We start from the raw sequence: 24987 nt of genomic DNA on the forward strand, positions 1-24987 counted from the left end.
GCTGTCACTTCTTGATACTGATCCTTTCGTATTTCTTTCATTGTCCTTTCGCAAACGGAGCGCTCGATGGACCAGTGACTTTGGACGTGAGCCTCGTCCCAGATCACCATGGCAATTCAATAACATATGGTGGACATCAAACCGACCAAAAAAGGCGGAATCATATTAGAACCAACCAACCAAGGACGGTCTACGGAAGGAAATTGCCGGTGAAGCACGGAATGAAATACGAAGCGTTAGATAAAAAGTCCAAGGGATTCCAAAAGAAGCAAATAACGACGGCGGAAGAGCAGAATATGGTGAGAGCTTTCCATTTATTAAAAAATAAATAAATATCAAAATTACACTAAATACATGGCAGGGTTGAAAAGAATATTTTCGAACCTGGAAGTGTGTATGTATCACCAATATCCATTTGATAACGGTGATGCATACATGCGGGGCTTATTGTGAGTGAAATTAACCTCGGAATGGGCGTGACTCTCCAGACATTCTGAAATGGGTTGCTGGATCTGCAATAGAGCTATCACCTTCTAACTCCCGGACTAAAGCTGTCTACAATGACCATAAATGCGACATTGTAGAGAGAGTTCTTCCATAATAACACTGCCGGCCAGTGGGGGTTAGAGGGAATACACACACACACACACAAACTTCAAATAGTTTGTGCCACACAGCAATCGTGTCAAAAATATGGTGTAATATTACTTGCCAAAAACTACAAATTTATCATAAATACAGTGCATGAACTGACATTACGCTGCTTTCACTGCATATATTTATTGTTGTGGCATTAAAAATTACTTGAAATTTTCGACATGATTGGTGCATCCTCTTGGGTGTAATATTAAAATTTATTTTTTGCTGTGCAAGTCATTTTCTTACCAAAGAGTTCAAATTTTAGAAGGCCAATCAGGACTCAATTTGGAACCGCTTGAGCACTGTGAATAAAATATTTCAGATTTTGCATCAGTCTAATGGACATCCCTATAAAGTCCTGTGGTAATCCCATCAAAGTCACTACCAATAGAGACTAATGACTGGCAAGAATATCCGAGGAAAAACGATGGAGAAGATTCTTCTTCGCATTTCAAGCTTATTGCTTATCGCATATTAGCTTATTGCGTGCTCTCAACTTTGTGTTCTAGATGCACTTCTACAGTTATTAATTGAGAGCTTTCGATGCCTGTACCATTTTTGCATTATAGATATACCTCGATATAACGTAACTCACAAATAACAATTCAATTATTCAAATTATCATGACCAATAGATTGAGGTTTGCCTCATATCTCCGATGGTGTTATTACCCCCGACAAACCGACATGAAACTTAAACTTAACTCTTGATCAAGAATCCATAACGGCCGATTCAAATGTGCAGCGATCCCATCTGTCAAAACCATAGAAATGTTTTATCTAGATAAAAATAATTTGTCCGAAATAGATTAGACACGAACCAACTCATAAATTTTGTACGCGTGTTCGTGGCTAGAATAAATATTCTCCGCGAACACGGCGGCAGATGTCAGTTTTGTGCTTTGATCAGAAATTTCTTTGCAATTTGTATGATCATTCATGTCGGTTTGTCGGTGTTATTACTTTGCACCTCCCCACTGAGCTAAGGGAGGCCCGTGTGATAACAACGGCCCTACTATAAGCTCTGTAAGGACCCAAGGACGAAATCACCTAATTCATCATCTCTACAACGCAATTGATTGAATGCACCGAATTTATTGCCAAAAATAACTTCACACTACTCCACTACTGGTTAAAACAAATCGTCGGTAAAGTTTACGGTCGACGGGAAAGCCGGTCTGGAACGATTAAACCTCGGGAAGGGGACCCTCGGAGGACGGAATCCAGGCCACCTTCGTCCGCCGGCAGGAGCCGTACCATTAAACTGCTGACCATCAGGCGCCGTTCCATTCCAACGTCCAGCCCAGTCACCGGTTGTTCCATTATGGTGATGATGGTGGTGGTGGTCCGGCAAAGCAAAGGCCACTGCGGCGATGACTGCCAGTGCCAAAATCAGTAGCAACTTCATGACTTGTTTCTCGTTCGATATCTTTCCACTGCGCTCGATGGGAAAATGAACGGAAAAAGATGCATTTATACCGTTTCATTAGCGTAAACATTGCTGACCGTTTGTCAGGTCTTTCACCTGAATCAACGGCATCAACAATTCAAACACAGTTCCAATATTTGCAGCATCTAATTTGATCATTTGTGAAAAACACAATTATCAATACGGAAACGACGACGCGGAGAAATTATGGTCTGTGCAAATATTTCGTTCTCGAATAATTAATCAACCAGAACAGAGCGGAGTCCGCCAACGGAACGTGAGTAATTGATTACTAATCATTTTAACTCGTTTGATCATTCTAGCCATCCACCGAAACTGCCAAAAGGAAGTACATAATTAAGATGATTGATTACTCGCTTGTTAGAACCAGCCGACCATTGGCATGGAATTCGATTAAAAACATTAGATTAAATAAGCCTTTCGCTAGGATGAAGCCACAAGGGACAAGTTTCCTCCAATCTCCGTTAGTATGACCCCGCGAAAAAAGAAAACGAAAAAAAAAACATGTCTGACAGCTGACCAACTTCCCGTTCTACATTACCACCGACACGATAATAGCGCAGATCATTCTGGTATATAGAACACACGCTGTGAACAACTGTCCACCGATGTTGATGAACCGTCGGTGCCGCGCCGGTTGCGGTGGTCGATGGACCCACAGAGAGACCCCCAACCGGTACGGGCTGGCGAAATTCGTCAGATCATATCTCACTAATAATGTCTTCGAAAGTTCAAAGTTGCTGGCCTAGTTCTTGCGAATCAGCTATGGTGGTTCGTTGAAACACGCCTATTTTGAGTTGATTGTGTTTTACCGAAAGCGAAATTGTGTGTACATAGTTTGGCATTTCTTGTATTATGTTTACAAATGTCATGTCATCCTGAATTTCCTATACACTTAGAAATAACTAATTTTACACGTGACGGAATTCGTCTTTGACATAAAAGATGAGACGTAAACAAACATGTCATGTAAAATTAAGTGCTCCGAGACTGAAAAGTTCGTTGCTCGACGAAAAGTACGTTTGATTGGACTATATTTCGCGTCTGTTATGACTCAAATTTATGTCAAAATTGACGCTCGTATATGTCACTCTCAGAGCACCTAAATTTACATGATTTTTTCTAAGTGTGTATACAATACGTAAAGAATGTACATAAATGTTTCAAAACGCTGCCAATAAGCTATTGAAAAGTACAAGCAATCCAAAAAAATATTACATTCAATGTTAGTGGCATTTCCTATCATCCTCTGCAGCGAATACCGCAGAGAATGATATTAAAGAGCCTGAATTTATTTCAATTCCAACAACAACAACAACAACAACAACAACAACAACAACAACAACAACAACAACAACAACAACAACAACAACAACAACAACAACAACAACAACAACAACAACAACAACAACAACAACAACAACAACAACAACAACAACAACAACAACAAACGCCGAAAAAAGTGTTAAGCGTCTTTCTGCTAAAGGCTAACATTTGCCAACTTCTTGAGAGGAGGAGTTTAACGAGAAAAACTAAAAAGGGGAGGAGCTTTATTTGGGTGGACATTAGACTGATGCAAAATTTGACTTTTTCGCTCCACAGTGCTTAAATGGTTTCAAATCGGGTTGTGATTAGCCTCCAAAAGTTACAACTCATTTGGTTAGAAACAGACTTCGCACAAACCATTTGAAGTTTACATGTAAATTACTATGGGAAATCTCAACTTTTTGTTCATTGCCTTCTAGTCTTTTTCCATTTTGAGCTGCAAAACAGTTCGATAGCTATTCTTATAGAAAATTTTCTCAGCTACAACTTTGCTGAAGATTGTTTCTATGTAAAACGAGACAGGAAATAGTTATTAATTATTTAAGAGATTGGTAAACTTATGACATGATCAAGCAGCTGCTCTGTAGGCAACACTGTATTTTGCAGTGTGACATAGTAGCCATAATTTTTGTGTCCTATTCAACGCCCCAGAAACACCAATGTTGCCTGCTGAGCAGTTGATTGAACATGATCATAAGACATCAGTGCATTGAACCATTAATAACTTTCGATCCTTGCATTTAATCAAAAAGTAGTCTTCAGCACACACTAATCGAGTCAGTACGGTTTTACCGAGTTTTTGAATTGCGGAACTGTTCGGTAAAAGTTTAAAAATCTGTGGAAAATTTATTAATGAGAAAATTTGTTCTGAACTTGTACATACTTAATTCTGTTAACCCCATTTAATGATAGAAAATTAAATTCGTCGATTTCATTGATTCCTTACGGATAACGGTCATTTGAATTTTTACCGACTTTTTCAGTAATTCAAAAACCCAGTAAAAAAATACTGACTCCTGTAAAAAAATCTTAGTGTGCAAAGTTGTACCTGGGAAAATTTCCTACAAGTATAGTTGAAAGTTTTTGAAGCAAACCGATATGGTGAATTATGAGATAGACATGAAATAAAAACCTTGGTTTTATTTACCATAGTAATTCCCATACAAACTTCAAATGGTTTGTGCCATCTCAGTTTCTCACCAAATGGGTTCAAATTTTGAGAGGTTAGCCAGGATCCGATTTGGAATCGTTTAAGTACTGTGGAGCGATAATTTCAAATTTTGCATAACTCTAGTGGACATTGATATTCTGCAGCCTTCCAACCTGTCGCAGCCACCAGTTCAACCCATGTCCAGCAGCAGACGGGCCGATACTCTTGCGAGTGCCCAATCATCGAACCGAAGAATATAGGATTGTCCGGTCCGATTTCCTAATCCAGCTGCCTACACGTCATCATCATCTTCCGAAGAGCCAACAAGATTTTTGAAACGAGTTAAATTTCTGCACATGTCGCAACTAAAATTCATATCAAAAGGTTCTTTTCAGGGCAATCATAGTCATACTAAAGAGTATAAACGCTAAAACTCCTATTCCTACACAAAACACAAGCTCCATTTATTATATAAACCACGTAGTACTACGTCAACATTGCGTACAACCCCATAGGGCTGTCCCTTGTAGTTTTTTCAAAAAAAATATTTTTTTTTTCATTGTGTATTTTTTTTTTCTTTTAAAGTTCAACAAATTCTCTACAATTTCATCTCAGGCTTAATTTTGATACAATAAACAGTTTTAGAGTTAGAATTTTTTTTCAAAAATTCATCTTTGAAAAGACATACACCTTTTTTAAACATTAGTATTGAGTCAAAGTGGTCTCATAATCTGTGAAAAAATCATAATCTTCAGTGCTGAAAACATGTTAAAAGTTGCATTAAGATCGGAAACAGTCGTGCCAGATTTTGACCTTTTCTGGCAGATTTCACCTGGAAATGCTCTAAAGCAATGCGTTTGACCAAACAGCTATATTTTGAAACTAAAGATCAGTGGTAGTTTTCATAAACTTTATCTAAGTATAAGTCCCACACGCTTAGAAATATTCTGGTAAATTTAGGTGCTCTGAGACTGACATATACGAGCGTCAATTTTGACATAACAGACGCGAAGATACTGTTCTTATGAAAACAATTTCTTGTTCAGAAACGGGTTCATGTTTCAAAGTAATTTCAAAAAAGCGTTCAAATTCACTACCCAAATCTAAGGCAAAACGGAAGAAGTAAATACTCATGCTACTCAATGTATCAGATGATATTTGTTCAATAAATGATAGCAATAAGTAGGATAGAAACACGGCTGCTTTCATTTAGAATCAAATTAGTTTTTGAATATTTCAAAAGCTTATTTAAAATAATAAGTAAATAAAGAAACACAAAACGAATGGATCGGCCTAAAACACCATGTAATACGAAATACATTTCCGAACGCAAAAAAATAAATTGTTGGAAATAACAAAAATTATCAATCTAAATTTAAGTTTGCAACGCTGGCAACACTGTCGAAACAAATCTGGTTTAATATTATCTGAGCATTTGATTGTATAAAATGAAAGAAGGATTTGATCCTAATCTAACTTACAGGATTGTCCAACGTTTCATATTGAAGGGTTGTACACTAATAGAACTTTAAAAATCCATATCTCCCAAACGAAAAAAGTTGTTTTTGGTGGTTAGGTGATTCTTATGTAAAAATGTGTGCCGAACATTTTGGTGCTATCAAAATTAGAAAAAAAAGTGGGGGCATTTTGAGATATTTGCATTTTGAGTTTTAAATTGCAAAAATCGACAAGTTGACAACACTGCATAAACATTCTGAGTACGCCATTTGATTGTACGTTAAAAATCCTTTAAAATGAGTGCCCAATCCTGTATGTAGCATAATTTGGTCCAGAGATATGTTCAAAAGAAAAATTGTGTTTCTTGAAGATCGGAAAAAAGTGGGGGCAGTCTCCAGAACCGGGGGGTGAGTCGATGGGTACAAAACGTTGGATTTTTGATTGTTGGCCTAAAATAAGTTGTTCCTCCAAGTTTGGTTCAAATCGGAGAGGGTCGATGCAATTCTTCAGTTTTTGGCGGTCACTTGAGATGGAATGACCCTTATATCATCTTGCTGGAAAAATCTCAGGAATCGAATGGAAATGGGAATTTGATCATTATGTAATGATGTAATTATGTAATCATCATGCTTCTGAGGCTTAACCTTTCATGTTCACATTTTGTAATTTCAAAAAATGTTTTGAGTTTTTCGAGATTCTAGGACTAAGCGAAATATTCAAGATGTCAAACTTTGCTACGGTGAATCTACTAGTAAGCCCAGCTATTTTAGTGCTTTTGAAGAGAGGATGCTGAGAAGCAAAGCACACCTGATGAGAAGGGTGATTGCGAAAAAATAGACGGCAACCGGGAGGTTTTGAACCTACAAATTGCATTCAGTACACGGTCAAACTTCGTAAAATTGTTTAAAAGCCTGAATTTGAAAATAAATTCTGAATACCTTTCAACTTAATGGAACTATGCCAGCCCTCAACTTAGAGTTCTTTGAGCACTTTCACTGTTGTTAGTTGAGAGCTGTCTAAAGCTGTACTATTTTTTGCATTATTATAAATTGTGTGGTAAGTACAACCGTACTATATGCTCAGAGTAGTCGAGAAATATTTCAACACAAAAATTCCTAGACCAGATTGGGAATCGAACCCGGCTACCTTCAGCATAGTCTTGCTTTATACCCACGCCGCGACTGAGCTAAGGGATGCCGTGTTTTAATTGTCGACAAATTTGCGGAGGAAGTCATTGCTTACGTTTGCGAAACTGTCCCTTATGAAATAACAGTAGAGAAATCAACCCTAGCAGCAGGGTTGCTTCCACTCACTTGCTATAAAACAATGTTTTTCTGAATAATGAAATCATTAGATGCTATGTTGATATTTTGTTTTTGTAAGGTACAAGAAGAGTTTTGTAAAGTATAAGTTTGAATCATAAAACCTGTCAATATTACGTTCAGAGCGTCACAATCAACAATTTTACGATTCGTGAGGGCTCACTCTGAGTGAACGCTAACAAATCATAAAATCTCTTATTGTGACGCTCTGAAAGCAAAATTGACAGGTTTTATGATTCAAACACATACTTTACTATCTCTTCTTGTAACTTACCGCGAAATTCAGCTCAATCAACCGTACTTTTTGACGAGTAATGAATTTTTCAGTCTCGGAGCACTTAATTTTACATAACATGTTTGTTTACGTCTCATCCTTTATGTCAAAGATGGAGTCAGTCACGTGTAAAATTAGTTATTTCTGATGTCGTTTTCGTTTTTACGGTGTAGCTACACCGGTGCTACACCGCCGAACACCGAAAAATTTTAGGGTGTAGCTATCGGTTGCACCTTTGTTTACAAACAAATGATGATAAACTGTCAATGACTAGCGCTTATTGCTGCTTACACTACACCGGTGTAGTGTAGTAAAAACGAAAACGACATAAGTGTGCGGTCCTAAAAGTTCCACTCTACTCACACAGTGTACACAGCAAAAAAATTATTTTGATATCACGTCAAAGTGGATGCACTACAATCATGTCGAAAATATGGTGTAATATTACTTGCTAAAAAGGACAACATTATCATTAATACAATGCATGAACTGACATTACGCTGCTTTTACTGCATTTGTTTATTTATGTGGTCATAAAAATTACATGAAATTTTCGACATGATTGTAGTGCATCCACTTTGATGTGATATCAAAATTATTTTTTTGCTGTGTATACAAACACTCTCTTAGGAAAGTCTATTTCCATGTCCCATCATCTGAATCAACATTGTAATTTATTGCTTGGTTATTTTTTGTTTCAAGTGAACTACTGTGCATCAGACAAGATCAGTTGAATAACGAATTAAACAAACTTCCGTTCTATTGCATTTACACAAAGAATTTCCAGTATAAATTGTACCTCCCACCAATTTGCAATTCACAGTCCATCTGCAATCGCCATCAAACCTAGGATGAAGTTCTCACTTGCATCGGCTACTGTGTTGGCTTTCTTGGCCGCCCTCTACCTGGCATCGCCCGTGGAAAATCGTTCCGTACCCCATTGGCCATGTTGGTGGGGCCTTGGACCGGAGATTCCGCCATCCTGGCTCAGACACGCAAGGCTCAACGAATCGTCATCCAATGGAACCGCAATCGGTGCGATAAGTCTACTGCCAATGGTTGTTCCCGACTGGCTGTGCGATCTACGCATGAATAGAACTCTTCCGGAACAGGACCGTAATTCCACAAGCGAAGCGGAGTAACGCATCGATAATGTTGTTATCAACAATCTATTGAATAAACGGTAATAAGCGTTTCGATGTTACGTAAATTGAAACGGTGACCTAGATTCGGGCCCATATCACCTACATTTCGTTTCGGCCGAATACAATGGAAAGAAAGCCAAAAGGGAGTCACTTGAACGGATAAGGTTCCAACTATGCGTTGGCAATTTTAATAAATGCAAACATTTGTAATATGAACAACCAAATTCGAGACGTTGCGTGCATAAGTTTATTACCATTTCTGCGTCGTCGCCTGGTCGCTGGTTCAAGAATGACCATTTGTTGGTCGCTCCATGCCTTCCTACCACCCAACCAGCAATCAAAGAGCTCTTATCCATTATGGTTAAGCGCTTCGAATGCTAGTTGAATTGATGAGCACAATTCAAGTGGCTGAGAGGGTGCCGAATTTGAATGAAATCGAAACGTGCCGAAAAGCGAAAACACATCGAACGTGGATTGATGTTGCGCATTGTGCACCAAAGTAGACTCCTGCGCTAAAAATAATCCCTCGGATTTGTTCAGTCCAGTGCAAGTAAAAACTTACCATTTGGTACAAGATGCGCAATATAATGGGTGCATTTTGGCAATAATATGTACATGGCGTGGAGCTCTTTGCTGGTGCGTACATTTCGAGCCTACTTGGATGAGCTATAGCGCGATGATGGAGCGATACGAAAACAGAGGTCTTAAATTGATTAATGACTTTCTCACCTCGGACTGAAGTGAGTGAGTGAGCGAGCGCAGTAGGCGAACGGATGAAGAAACTCCTGTGAGCACCCCAGAAGAAGCGCAGTCACATAATTGAAAACGACGCAACGGCGCAATTTATTTTCCGATCGCTTGTATTGTTGACTTGTTTGTGCGGAGGAAAAATGTTTGGCTCTAATGAATGTGGAAATTGTTTTGGAAATTCCCTTGTTCCGAACGGTTAGAAACGATCGATTCACTTTCCCATGTGCGCACGAAACGGTTCTCTCCCGGAGAAAGGCCACTTTCTTTGTCAGACACACCTCTCCGGATGAGGTTGTCGACCAGTAACTGCTGGATTGCTGCGTCCGGGAGAACGATACCAAGGCAGATTATTGAATGATGATCCATCTCTGGACATCTGGAGAAAGCGTGATTCCGTTCTTGTTTTGTTGTTCTGGAGAAAATGATGTACTTATGCGATTAAATGTTGAAACATCCGCTATAGGCATAAGTTTCTTGCTGTAAGGTCCATTAGCTATTTTCAAGATCAACCGAACACTTGGAAGGGTTCTGAGGCTTCTGCTGCAATTTAGACCAGTGGTTCTCAAGGGGATATTTAAGGGTCTTTTTCATCTCTAAAAAAAACATTATTCGAATTGAAATATTACAATTGAGGTGAAATGGGGCCAGACAACTTTAATATTTTTAAAATATCATCAAATGTTTCGAAATAGCAAAGAAAATAGTTAAGTATTTTCAAAAACTAATGCTCAACAACGTTTGTTCTACGGATACTTTTTTCTATAAGCCAAGCAAATTAATATATCAAAAAATATTTTGATATATTCAGCCAAGGTGTCCTACCCCTTAACTTATATTTAATAATATGACCTGTACACACTTATCGACAAGTGTATACGCGATATATGGACAGCCCGTGATGTAATTGGTGTTTATCCACATATGCACTATGGGCAAAAAGGGTCCAAAATTACCCAAAATTCAATATCTCAACAGGACGCTTAAACTCCGGCCATGAACATTGACTTTTCTGAACGGAAAAAGTCTTAGAAATCGATTTCAGATGGTTTCAAACGCCGCAGAGTCTTTGAAATGCGTGTTTTGGGCCATTTCACTCAATTTTCACCTATTTTTGGGAGGAAATTGTTTTACTCAGCTTTATTTTCCTAATATATAAACTAATGGGCTCAATGAGCAGTATTGTATTTTATTATGGATTGAATATCACTAAATATATATAAACAAAAAAAATGTGAACCCTCTAGATATCATTATAATTGTTGCTGCCCCAAAATACAAGTCGTCAAGCTTGGTTTTAAAATGGGATTCGCGTTTTATTTGTGCTTTGCTATTTGTCCGTTTCATATTTTTGCAAATTGCAAACAACTCGGTATGCAGTGTTTCAATTTTCTTAATACAGTGAATTTCCTGAACTACCGGTATTTTTGATTTCTGCCAGAAGCACAACACCTGTTTAGCGGTATTTCTAGCACTCAATCTGACCGGAAGCCTTGCGGATCGATGCTGGTAGTAAAAGGTAGCTAGCACTTGCCGTATTGTCGGAAGACGAGCTCCAGTGATAACTTCACATTCAGGTCCCACAAATTTAACGAGAGTTTCACTTCTAAGTTTATGAGCCATTTTGAGGATGCTTTTCACTACTTGAAACGACGCATCTAAACGCACTGAAATAAGGGTTGCCAGTGTTAAGACACAAACTGGATACTGTCGTAACCGGACAGAGGTTTCCAGCCTTTGTCACGGCTACACGAAAGCAATTGGTTTCTCGCTACCTGAATTGTTGCCGCTGCTACTGTTACTGCTGCTAGTACGTCTGCTTCAAAGTTCGTTACAAGAATGACTTCATTAGGCATAGGTAAGCTCTATTTATATGTAGCTAAATTTTCACTTGTTTCCAAAGCACTGTTAGTTGCCATGGAATTTCCCCTAACAAACCAAGAACATTTCGGATCCAATGCCTACTTCCGCAACGTCTTGTTTCATTTTCTTTTTCACATTTTACGCATGACAGCGTTGTCCTATTTTTGAGGAGAGAGAGAGAGAGCTATAGCTATCATTTACACTCTTACATTTTCTTGGAAGAAGAGTGACTATGTAACATACTGTTTTATGTTGACGTTCAGCATACGTGTTTATACCATGGCTTCATGGTGATACCTATGCACTGTAAAGGGTGATACGGTCAAAATTTGGTCAATATCAACTTGACGTATTTCTTTCAATTTTGCATTTAAAAAACCTGAACACCCCTCATTTTGAAGGTGTGTGTGTGTAGAATGTTGCTCCTATTTTGATTTTGGAATTCACTCTTCAGTTGTCAAAATGCCGTCCAAGCAAGAAGAGCAGCGTATCAAAATTTTGCTCGCGCATCGCGAAAATCCGAGCTACTCGCACGCAAAGTTGGCAAAATCGCTAAAAGTTGCCAAATCAACCGTTACAAATGTAATTAAAGTGTTTGGGGAACGTTTGTCGACAACCAGGAAGTCTGGATCGGGGGGAAATCGAAAACCGGAAGCCGCTGAGACGACAAAGAGAGTTGCCGGTAGTTTCAAGCGAAACCCTAACCTCTCTCTCCGAGATGCCGCAAATAAGCTGGGTGTATCGTCTACAACCGTGCATCGAGCCAAAAAACGAGCCAGACTATCGACTTACAAGAAGGTAGTGACTCCAAATCGCGATGATAAACAAAATACGACGGCCAAAGCGCGATCCCGGAGGCTGTACACGACGATGCTGACGAAGTTTGACTGCGTGGTAATGGACGACGAAACCTACGTCAAAGCCGACTACAAGCAGCTTCCGGGACAGGAGTTTTATACGGCAAAAGGAAGGGGAAAGGTAGCAGATGTTTTCAAGCACATGAAACTGTCAAAGTTCGCAAAGAAATATCTGGTTTGGCAAGCCATCTGTACCTGTGGCTTGAAAAGCAGCATTTTCATAGCTTCCGGGACTGTCAACCAAGAAATTTACGTGAAAGAGTGTTTGAATAAACGTCTGCTGCCTTTCCTGAAGAAACACGGTTGTTCCGTACTGTTTTGGCCGGATTTGGCATCTTGCCATTACGGTAAAAAGGCCATGGAGTGGTACGCCGCCAACAACGTCCCAAGGACAAGAACCCTCCCAACACGCCAGAGCTCCGCCCAATTGAGAAATACTGGGCTATTGTCAAGCGGAACCTAAAGAAGACCAAAAAAACTGCTAAGGGCGAGCAGCAGTTCAAGGCAAACTGGCTTTCTGCGGCGAAGAAGGTGGACAAGGTGGCTGTACAAAATCTGATGGCAGGGGTCAAGCGTAAGGCCCGGCAATTCGGATTTGGAAAAGCGGAAGCCTAACTGAATATTTTTCCTGAATTTTATACTAATTGAACTTGAAAAAGAAATTTAATTTGATTTTTTAAATAAACGATTTCACCGATTTACACGCGTTTTCCCTTGACCAAATTTTGACCGTATCACCCTTTACACCAAGGTAGCGTGGTCGCCGAGGCATGGGTGGTCTCCTACACTACCATTCATTTAGAGTCGATGAGCGACCTCTAAACGTTAACATACGAACTTCAAATTTGTATATGTTTGTCTTCAAACCAAAACGAACATTTTAAGAGGTTGAATTTACAAATTGGTCCAATTTTTGAAAATAAGGGACTGCCTAACGTGCTGTGTGTCTGCCCGGAGTTCCAGAAGCTACTCAAACAACATGGACTCCCGTAGAACGTCAGTAATCTGCTTGGATACGACCCCTCAACGTTGGCTGCGCTGATCGCCTTTCTGAAGGACGCCCACTTGTATAATCAAATCTAGCCCTCCGTCGGTGGCTGCACTGACAGTGTTTTCCTTACCTTTCTATTTTTTTTTCTGCCGCTGGGGTTTCTCGGCCGAACGGGGCACTTGTTCGCGCACAAAGTCCTCACCACAGCCCCAATCTAATCATCACTTTACATTAAGTTTGTTGGGTAATCAGAGCCAGTTATACATCACGTTAATGTCTTAATGCGTCTGCTCACCATGGAGGTGCGGCTCAAAACGGCGTCTGTTCTCCATGTTAGGAGCGGCTGATCACCGTCCTAGTGCCAGCGTGGGACTCTAAACAGAGCTGTGCACGATGGTCCCCCGGCGAGACAGGGGGTTGGGACAGGCCCAACAAGCCGCCCTGGAAAAAAACAAAGTTGCAAATACCGAAGAAAGAAATACGGATCGGAACAATCGGCACAGACCTACGCGACGAAATAAGGACTACGATTGGAAACTCGGAACATGGAACTGCAAATCGCTCGGCTTCCCGGGTTGCGATAGGTTAATCTATGACGAACTTCAACCACGCAACTTCGAAGTCGTAGCACTGCAGGAACTTTGCTGGACGGGACAAAAGGTATGGAAAAGCGGGCATCGAGCGGCTACTTTCTACCAGAGCTGTGGCACCACCAACGAGCTGGGAACCGGCTTTGTAGTGCTGGGTAAGATGCGCCAACGCGTGATTGGTTGGCAGCCGATCAATGCGAGGATGTGCAAGTTGAGGATTAAGGGCCGTTTCTTCAACTACAGCATCATCAACGTGCACTGCCCACACGAAGGGAGACCCGACGACGAGAAAGAAGCGTTCTATGCGCAGCTGGAGCAGGTGTACGACGGCTGTTCGCAACGGGACGTCAAAATCGTCATCGGCGACATGAACGCTCAGGTAGGACGGGAGGCAATGTATAGACCGGCAATCGGGCCAAACAGCCTGCATGCCGTATCGAACGACAACGGCCAACGATGCGTGAACTTTGCAGCCTCCCGGGGTATGGTAGTTCGAAGTACCTTTTTCCCCCGCAAGGATATCCACAAAGCCACCTGGAGATCACCTGACCAACACACAGAAAACCAAATCGATCACGTTCTAATCGACGGGAAATTCTTCTCCGACATTATCAACGTCCGCACGTACCGCAGTGCGAACATAGATTCGGACCACTACCTAGTTGCAGTATGCATGCGCTCAAAACTCTCGACGGTGCATAACACACGTCGAAGTCGAACGCCACGACCCAACATTGAGCAACTACGGGACATCGGAGTTGCCCAGGACTACGCGCAGCAGCTGGAAGTTGCACTACCCACGGAAGAGCAGCTTGGCGCAGCTTGGCGCAGCTTCTCTTGAAGATGGCTGGAGGGACATCCGTTCAGCCATAGGTAGTACTGCTGTAGCGGCACTAGGTACTGAAATCCCGGACCGAAGAAATGACTGGTTTGACGGCGAATGCAAACTGTTAGTAGAGGAGAAGAATGCAGCACGGGCGAGAATGCTGCAACACCGCACGAGATTGAATGTGGAGCGATACAGACAAGAGCGGAACAGACAAAACTCGGTTTTCCGAAGGAAGAAGCGTCAGCAGGAAGATCGAGATCGCGAGGCGATGGAAAATCTGTACCGCGTAAACGACACACGGAAGTTCTACGAGAAGCTAAATAGTTCGCGCAAAGGCTACGTGCCGCAAGCCGATATGTGCAAGGACTTGGACGGTAACCTTCTCACGAACGAGTGTGAGGTGATTGAGAGGTGGAAGCAGTACTATGACGAGCACCTCAACGGTGAAGCAGCAGAAAACGAAGGTGGCACGGCAACAGACCTTGGAGCACGCGCAGAGGACGACAGGCTACCGGCCCCTGATCTTCAAGAAGTTGAGGAGGAGATCGGTCGGCTGAAGAACAACAAAGCAACTGGTGTAGATCAACTACCAAGTGAGCTATTGAAATACGGTGGTGAAGCACTGGCTAGAGCGCTGCACTGGGTAATTGCCAAGATTTGGGAGGAGGAGATATTACCGGAGGAGTGGATGGAAGGTGTCGTATGCCCAATCTACAAAAAGGGCGACAAGTTGGATTGCTGCAACTACCGCGCGATCACACTGCTGAGCGCCGCCTACAAGGTACTCTCCCAAATTCTATGCCGCCGTCTGTCACCATATGCAAGAGAGTTCGTGGGGCAATACCAGGCGGGATTCATGGGTGCCCGCGCTACCACGGACCAAATTTTCGCGATTCGGCAGGTTCTGCAGAAATGCCGCGAATACAACGTGCCCACACATCATTTGTTCATCGATTTCAAATCCGCATACGACACAATCGATCGAGATCAGCTATGGCAGATTATGCACGAGTACGGATTTCCGGATAAACTGACGCGATTGGTCAAGGCGACGATGGATCGAGTGACGTGCGTTGTTCGAGTATCGGGGACACTCTCGAGTCCCTTTGAATCTCGAAGGGGGCTACGGCAGGGTGATGGACTTTCGTGTTTGCTGTTCAACATCGCGTTAGAAGGTGTGATCAGAAGAGCTGGGATAGACACGAGTGGCACGATATTCAGGAAGTCCATCCAGCTCCTTGGTTTCGCCGATGACATTGACATTATGGCACGGAACTTTGAGATGATGGCGGAAACGTACATCAGACTGAAGGCTGAAGCTAGACGGATTGGACTTGCCATCAACGCATCAAAGACAAAATATATGAAAGCAAGAGGTTCTAGGGAAGACAATGTTAGCCTCCCACCCCGAGTTCAGATTGACGGTGACGAAATCGAGGTGGTCGATGAGTTCGTGTATTTGGGCTCACTGGTGACCGCCGAAAATGATACCAGCAGAGAAATTCAAAGACGCATTATGGCAGGGAATCGTGCCTACTTTGGACTCCGGAGGACGCTCCGGTCGAATAAAATTCGCCGCCGCACGAAGTTGACTGTCTACAAGACGCTGATTAGACCGGTGGTCCTTTACGGCCACGAGACCTGGACTATGCTCGTGGAGGACCAACGCGCCCTTGGTGTTTTCGAACGGAAGGTGTTGCGTACCATCTACGGTGGAGTGCAGATGGATGACGGAACGTGGAGGAGGCGAATGAACCACGAATTGCACCAGCTGCTGGGAGAACCATCCATCGTCCACATTGCAAAAATTGGGCGACTACGGTGGGCTGGGCACGTCGTAAGAATGCCGCACGACGACCCAGTGAAAATGGTTCTAGAAAGCGACCCAACAGGAACAAGAAGAAGAGGCGCGCAGCGGGCAAGGTGGATCGACCAAGTAGAAGGTGACCTGCGGACCCTTCGCAGACTACGAGGCTGGCGAACTGTGGCCATGGATCGAGTAGAGTGGAGACGACTTCTTCAGACAGCAGAGGACAACAAGGCCTTAGCCTGATTGGTAAGGTAAGGTAAGTAATGTCAAATTGAAACCTATTTTTTGAGGCAAGATCGAGCCTGACCATCTGCTATATAACTTGATGAACTAGCCTACGGCTAAAAATCATCATGAGATTTGAAGAGATGAAAGGTGTATTTGATTGATTCATATCCATTATTTAGGAAAATGCCAGGTGTATTTAGAAAAAAATTGAGATCGACGAAATGTATTCACATGTCTACTTTTAAAATTCGAGGTCAGGGTAAGTACCCATTATCTCAGATTGAGTCTTAACAGAAGCTCAGGGAACTTCTTAGAAGTCAAGGATTGTAGAATTTCGAGGAACCTCATAGATCTTAGAGAAAGGTCTGGAAAATATCTAGAAGTTCAGCAAACTTTGTAGAAGCACAGCGAACTTCGTAGAAATTCAATGAACTTCGTAGAAGAGCAGAGTTTTGAAGAAAATGTTGTAGAAGTTCAGAGAACTTTGTGTAACTTCATCAAACTGTGTAGAAATGTAGCAAACTTTGTAGAAATTTTGGAAACTTTGTTTTTTTTTCATGATTTGTTTTCCGTCGATCTTGTTTGTCCGTGCTGAGTGCCAATGCTACCGACGCCAGGGAGGCAGCTCTCACACCTGAACCCTACCTATCAACCCATCAACTCATGAACCGGGGACCAACGGCTTTACTTCCCCTGATCAGAGATGTTATGCCTCAGAACGTCCCGGTGGCGCCGACTGGGATTGAACCCAGACCTGCTGGGGTGAAAGGTAATCATGCTTACCACTACACCACCGGTGCCACTGGGAACTTTTTTGATGTTCAGGAATTATTCTATAGCTTCATGGAACTTCCATATGACACCTAGAAATTCATCTTTGAAATGGGAACTTGGTACATGACGACGGGATGTCAGATGTTCTGGATACTTTTTTGGACTTAAAGGATGTTCATAGATCTTCAGGAAACATCGTAGCATTATAAGGTCTGGAAAGTTTCTAGAAGTGCAGCAAATAGTAATTCAGCAAACTTTGTGAAAGCTCTGCAACCTTTATAGAACTTCAAAGAACTTTGTAGAAATGCAGAGTTTTGAAGACCTTCAGCAAATTTTGTAGGTGTTCAGGGGACTTTGTAGAACATCATCAAAGTTTGTAGAAATTTAGAGAATTTTGTAAAAGTTTTGAAAATTCTATAGAAAATTAGAGAGTTTTGTAGAAATTTTATAAATTTCGTAAAAATTCGGGGAACATCGTTGAGGTACAGTGATTCTTTTATAGCTTCATGGAACTTAGTAAAACTTCAGAAGCTTAAAAGATGTGCAGGGACATCTTCGAAATTCAGGAAATTTATTAGAAATTCAGTGAGCTTTGAAGTGGAAACTTGGTACATAAATGGGGAACTTCGTTGAAGGTGGAAACATTGTTTAATTTCAGGAAACTTCATAAAGGTTCCGGGACCTTCAAGTTCAAAAAGACTTGAAACAGTTCAGGAAATTCTGTTTGGAGTTCTGGAAACTTTAAAGAATTACGAGGAATTTCATAGATCTTCAGAAAACTTCGAAAGAACCCAATAAAACTTAGTCGAGTATGAAATTAGGTCTGGAAAATTTCTAAAAGATCAGCAGATGGGAGTTCAGCAACTTTTCTTAAAAGCTCAGCAAAGTTTGTAGAACTTCAAAGAACTTCAATGAACTTCATAGAAGAGCAGAGTTTTGTAGACCTTCAGAAAATGTTTTAGAAGCTCAGAGAAACTTCTTAAAGATTTGTCGAAACTGGGTGTCCTCCGTTGAAATTCAGGAATTATTCTATAACTTCACTGTTCACTTCGTAAAACTTAAGGGACTTAATAGATTCAATAGAAATGAAGATGTAGATTTCATATTTAAGTGAAGTTAAAATCTTCATTTCTGTAACAATAAACCAACAGCATTCGGAAGTCTTATCCAACTTCAGCATGTCTCCAAACACCTCGACAGAACACGGAAAGTCTTCAAAACGTATGCAGGGAAAAAAATGTCTTCACACAATTTCGAATGTCTTCAAAATGAAGACATGTCTTTAAATTTGGCGTCCCTGGATTTGACTGAAGTCAGATTCTAACCACTACCTCGGGGACACCCGGAATGATTACCAATTAGCTTGTTATTGAATTCTCATGTGATTTGATGAGCCACATGATGAGTTTTGGCTCACGTCAGGTTCTGACCACTACCCGGAAGGCATCCAAAACATATTGAAATGCGGCCATTGTGATCATGGGAACTCCCTATGACTCCTATTGATCTAGCTATCGAATGCTCATATGATTTGATGTATCGCATGATGGGATTTGATTTAAGATGATTTTAGCCACTTCCTCTGAGCTTCCGGATCATGTTCGGATGAAGCCAATGTGGTCATGGTCTGGCATTAATTTCAGGAACGTCCAAGAAGTATGGTCCACAAACAGCCAGGGGAGTTAAGTGAGTTAAGGTAAGTGAACTTACGAAAAATTTCAGAAACTTCTCAGAAAGTCCAGTGAACTTCTGAGAGGTTTAGAGATTTTTAAATCAATTCCAAATTATCAGTAAGTGAGAACCTCAGGGAACCTTCGTGAACTTCAAGTCATATTGGAGATCTTCAGGGCAATCCCATTAACTTCACAAAAATTGCTGAAACTTTGAGGAATCTGGGGAATTTAAAAGGAAATGTTTATAATTTAAAGGAAATTTCATAAACTTGCTGCGAGAACATAAGGGAAGTTCGGAAAAGTTCTGGAATATTTTGGAAATTTCAAGGCGGTTCCATTTGCTTCAGGAAAACTGCAGAAACTTATAAGAATTTCTGAGATCTTCATGAATATCCAGAGAATTTCAGGAAAGACAAGAGAACTTCAGAGATGTAAAGAGAACTTAATGAAAAGTGAGGATTCCAAGTACCTCAGAGAAGCTAGGTCTACGGATTTCTGGGGAATTACATCTTATGGGTGGTTCCAATAGCTTCAGGGAAGTTGCGAGAGCTGCAGGAAATTCCAGACTTTCAGGGAAGTTTTAAGCGTAAGCGTCAGTTCAAAGCAGCCCAGAGAATATCAGAAATGTTCATAGAATGTTTAGGACATATCCATTTATTTCAGGGCAGTACCAAGAACTGCAGGAGTATTCAGAGAACTTAAGTGATGCTCCGAGATAATTAATACAAAGCAAAGAACCTAAGGGCAGTTCAATAAATCTCATGAAAATTACCCTGAGTTTCCCCAGGAAATTTATGAAGATCCGAGAGCTTCATTAAAATTTTGTAAAGAAACATGAACATCAGGAAATTATTAGCATATTTTAAGAGAATTGCGAAGTTTGAAGATCTTTGAAAAATTGCAGGAACCTAAGCAAACATCAGTGAACTTCTGAAAAGTTTGGAGATTTTTAGGAATATTCACTATATTCAGGGAAGTTCCGAGGACTTCAAGGACGATCAGAGATCTTCAGAGCAGTCCCATTAATTTAAGGAAAATAACAGGAAGTTTCATAATTATGAAATATTCCGAGAATTTAGGAAACTTCATGGATGTCCAGAGACGTTCAGGAAAAATTAGAATTTTAAGATGAAGTTCTATGAGCTTTTAAAACTTAAGTAAAATTACGAGAACTTCAAAGAACATCATAGAACTTCAAGACAATTAAATTAACTTCACGGGGACTTTTTAAATATATTGATAATTTCAGGGAACTTTATTATTTCTTTTTTATTTCCGGTCAACTGCGGGGACTTAAAGAATTTCCAAAAATTTCAGGAAATTCTCAAGGGAAGTTAAGAAATTTCAGGAAAACTGTTGGGACTTTAAAGAATTTCAGAGAACGTCAGGAAAGATCAGAAAACATTAGAGAGATTCTGAGAAGATCAGGAACATGCAAAATAATTGTAAAAGAAGTTCCGTAAGCTTCAAAGCTGTTTTGATAATTGAAGGAAATCTATTAGTTTCAGAAAAAAAGCGGGAATTTTTAGAAGTTCTCAGATTTTCAAGCAGTCCAGAGAACTTCAGAGATGTTTAAAATACTTCACATAAAAGTTCCGAGAACTTCAGAGAAGATCAGAGAACCTTAGGACAATTCCATTAATTTCAGAGAAATTACAGAAAGAAATCAAATGTGTTAAGTGTGCCTGTTATTGCACTAATGCTTTAGTTTTGGTCCTAGTAAATAGCTCAAAATTAAAATGCATTTTTGTGGTTTTATTTACGTAGATATATGAACAAAATCTATGTTCTAACCTTTCATTGAATTGAATTTGGTGAAGAATCAATAAAATTTCAATTTAGGAAAGGTCAATTAGAGCAACACTTGGGTAAAACTGGTACACTTACCCTATTGGATATAAATTGATTAAAGAAATAGAAAATCGCTAATTTCATACCAAAATGCATCAATCATTCCAAAATTAATCAGTTCAAGAACAGCTGTAATTTTGACAATTTTACTAGCAGTCTGGTCGGGAATAAAATTGAATAAATTAAGCCTTTTTACAATTCTTTCATCGCGAATGCATCATTATGTGTGCTCTCACTTCACTAGCAAGAAAAGCAAAATTTAAACCCACGTATAATTAAAGATTTAGAATTTACAAAAACGACATATCTTCTCGGTGCATCCAATCGTTTATTCAAAATGATTACTCTTCTGATTATCCAATGAGAGAACAGCACTGTTCCTCATGCCACTTTTACCTATAACATTTGGAAGATAACCATAACCTCACATCCTTCCTAACGTCTATCGTTGGTAGAATTGCTGGACGACGAAGAGTTGGTTGTTCCGGAAGCCGTAGAATTGGACCCACTGGCCGTTGAATTCTGAGCATGGTTTATGGCACTGGTGATTGCTCTCCAGATATCTTGCAGCAGCTGGGTAACGTTGGCCGATTGTTGAGCGGATTGTGGTGGTGGGTTCTGACCGCCGTCCTGACCAGGTGGATGATGATGGCGATGGTGGCCGCCAAATCCACGCCACGGCTCGGCCACCACAAGGTAGGATATGGTCACAATAAACGCAATCACCAGAAGTTTCATTTCGATTGAATGGAGCGGTTGGCAAGGTAACTGAAGAATTAGGCTGCTATGATGGTCTTTTATAGAACGTAGAATGATTGAGTTGGGATAGCACATGCAACTGTTTCAAATTCAAATTGTGTCTACTATTTGACGAATATATTAAATATTTGATCCCAATTTGCGTCATATCGTAAGTATTTGAACACATGTCAAACTTCTGCATCTATTAAAGAATAAACTTTCGCTGAGTAAACAGTTCTTCATCACAAATGCAAAATGAAACTTCAACTTGAGAAGTTCCACGCCAACTGAATCGATCGATTTTATTTTCCCCGCTGTGAATTCCATAAAACTTTGCCTAGGAATTGTTCAAAATGGCGTATTCGATATTTTCAATAAATAATAATACACTGAAAAATGCCCACCCGTCTTATGGAAGTGATTTTTCAAATGCGCTATCACCTTGATTCAATCTTGATTCAATGTGTTACATACATTTATTTGTACACATCACATTTAAGATAAGACTTAATCAACAATAGTACGCCACAATACTCGGTTTGCGGCTGCCGCTCTCCATCCTCGGTCATGTCCAATGCTCGCTAGATCACGCTCTACCTGGTCCGCCCATCGTGCTCTCTGCGTTTCACGCCTTCTTGTGCCAACCGGATCAGTAGCGAACACCAACTTTGCAGGGTTGTTGTCCGGCATTCTTGCAACATGCCCTGCCCACCGCATCCTTCCGGCTTTGGCCACGTTCTGGATGCTGGGTTCGCCGTAGAGTGCAGCGAGCTCGTGGTTCATTCTTCGCCACCACTCACCGTTCTCCTGCACACCGCCGAAGATTGTCCTTAGCACACATCGCTCGAAAACTCCGAGTGCTTGCAGGTCCTCCTCGAGCATAGTCCATGTCTCGTGTCCATAGAGGACCACCGGTCTAATTAGCGTTCTGTACATGGTACATTTGGTGCGGGGGTGAATCTTTTTTGACCGTAGTTTCTTCTGGAGCCCGTAGTAGGCACGACTTCCACTGATGATGCGCCTTCGTATTTCACGACTCACATTGTTGTCAGCCGTCATTAAGGATCCAAGGTAAACGAATTCCTCCACTACCTCGAAAGTATCCCCGTCTATCGTGACATTAATTCCTAGACGAATCCTGTCATGTTCGGTTCCGCCTACTAGCATGTACTTTGTTTTTGACGCACTCACCACCAGTCCGACCTTTGCTGCTTCGTGTTTCAGGTGGGTGTATAGTTCTGCCACCGTTCCAAATGTTCTTGCGATAATGTCCATGTCGTCCGCAAAGCACACAAATTGATCGGATTTCGTGAAAATCGTACCCCGGCTGTTGAGCCCGGCTCGTCGCATTACACCTTCTAGAGCGATGTTGAAGAGTAGGCATGAGAGTCCGTCACCTTGTCGCAGTCCCCGGCGAGATTCGAACGAACTGGATAGTTCACCCGAAACCCTTACGCAGTTTTGCACACCGTCCATCGTTGCTTTGATCAGTCCTATCAGCTTCCCAGGAAAGCCGTTCTCGTCCATGATTTTCCATAGCTCTGTGCGGTCGATACTGTCGTATGCCGCCTTAAAGTCGATGAACAAATGATGCGTTGGGACCTGGTATTCACGGCATTTCTGGAGGATTTGCCGTACGGTGAAGATCTGGTCCGTTTTCGATCGGCCGTCGATGATCTGGGATAGCACTTTGTAGGCGGCATTCAAAATGGTGATGGCTCTGAAGGTATCTTTATCCTTATCAACTAGCCCCCTATATGAGAACAACTGTGGGCCAGTAAGATCGAACGAAGACAACGATAGCAGCCCACACCAAAAGTTTTAAGGATCGAATCCCAAATCTAGCAATCTAGCAAAAAAAAGGGATTTGTATAACCTCTGCCCTCTGACAGCTTGATTATATATTTTTCGAATCATATTTAGAGCTGGTAGAGCAGAAGTCGGTAAAGTGGAATATTGTGGAACAATGAACTGTGATGTGCAAAGCTAATTATATCACCATGTGAGGCACATAGATAGATACCAAATGCGCCACAATTCGAATCAATCGTAAAATGAAATTGGATGTGCCAAATTATTGCTTCATTGTTACTTTCGTCGCAATTGTTTGAGTCGCGTACACATCTGGCAATTTCGTATACGGATCTACCACCACCAGGAAATACAGGAAATCGACAGTACCTGCATAATCTATGTGGATGCGTGACCAAGGTTTTGCTGGAACGGGCAATGATTCGAGCGTTGTCTACGGTGGACTTTTTCGTGCAGTGGCACACGGTGAGCAACGTCTTCAATGTCTCTATAGATTCCGGGCCAGCAGATGAAACTGCGAACGATCGACTATTCGTACGATTTCTGGGTGTCCACGCTGAAATTGTTTCATGATCTGACGTTGATACTTGTCTGGCACTACTACTCTGTCGTGCAACATCACACAGTCGTTGACGAGACTGAGCGATTCACGCCTTTGAGAGTAGGGTAGAGCCTCCGTGTCAGTGATTGAAGTTGGATTGCTTGGCCATTAGAGTGATGCAAAATTTAAAATTTTCGCTCCACAGTACTTAAACGATTCCAAATCGGATTCTGACTAAACTCTCAAAATTTGAACCCATTTGGTGAGAAACTGAGATGGCACAAACCATTTGAAGTTTGTATGGGAATTACTATGGTAAAGCCAAGATTTTTGTTTATGTGTATCTAATAATTCACCTTATCGATCTGCTTTAAAAACTTTCAACTGTACTTGTAGGAAATTTTCCAGCTACAACTTTGCTGAAGACCACTTTCTGATTAAATGCATGGATCGAAAGTTATCAATGGTTCAATGCGCTGATGTCTTATGATCATGCTCAATCAACTGCTCAGCAGGCAACATTGGTGTTTCTGGAGCATTGAATAGGACACACAAATCATGGCTACTATGTCACACTGCAAAAGACAGTGTTGCCTACAGAGCAGCTGCTTGATCATGTCATAAGTTTACCAATCGCTTAAATAATTAATAACTTTTTCATGTCTCGTTTTACATAGAAACAATCTTCGGCAAAGTTGTAGCTGAGAAAATTTTCTATAAGAATGGTATCGAACTATTTCGCAGCTTAATATGGAAAAAGACTAGAAGGCAATGAACAAAAAGTTGAGATTTCCCATAGTAATTTACATGTAAACTTCAAATGGCTTGTGCGAAGTCCGTTTCCAACCAAACGAGTTGTAACTTTGTGAGGCTAATCAGGACCCGATTTGAAATCATTTAAACACTGTGGAGCGAAA

Source organism: Ochlerotatus camptorhynchus, unplaced genomic scaffold, assembly GCF_037179485.1.
Source record: "Ochlerotatus camptorhynchus isolate MF236.1 unplaced genomic scaffold, CSIRO-AGI_Acam_v1.1 ptg000330l, whole genome shotgun sequence".
Lineage (NCBI taxonomy): Eukaryota > Metazoa > Arthropoda > Insecta > Diptera > Culicidae > Ochlerotatus > Ochlerotatus camptorhynchus.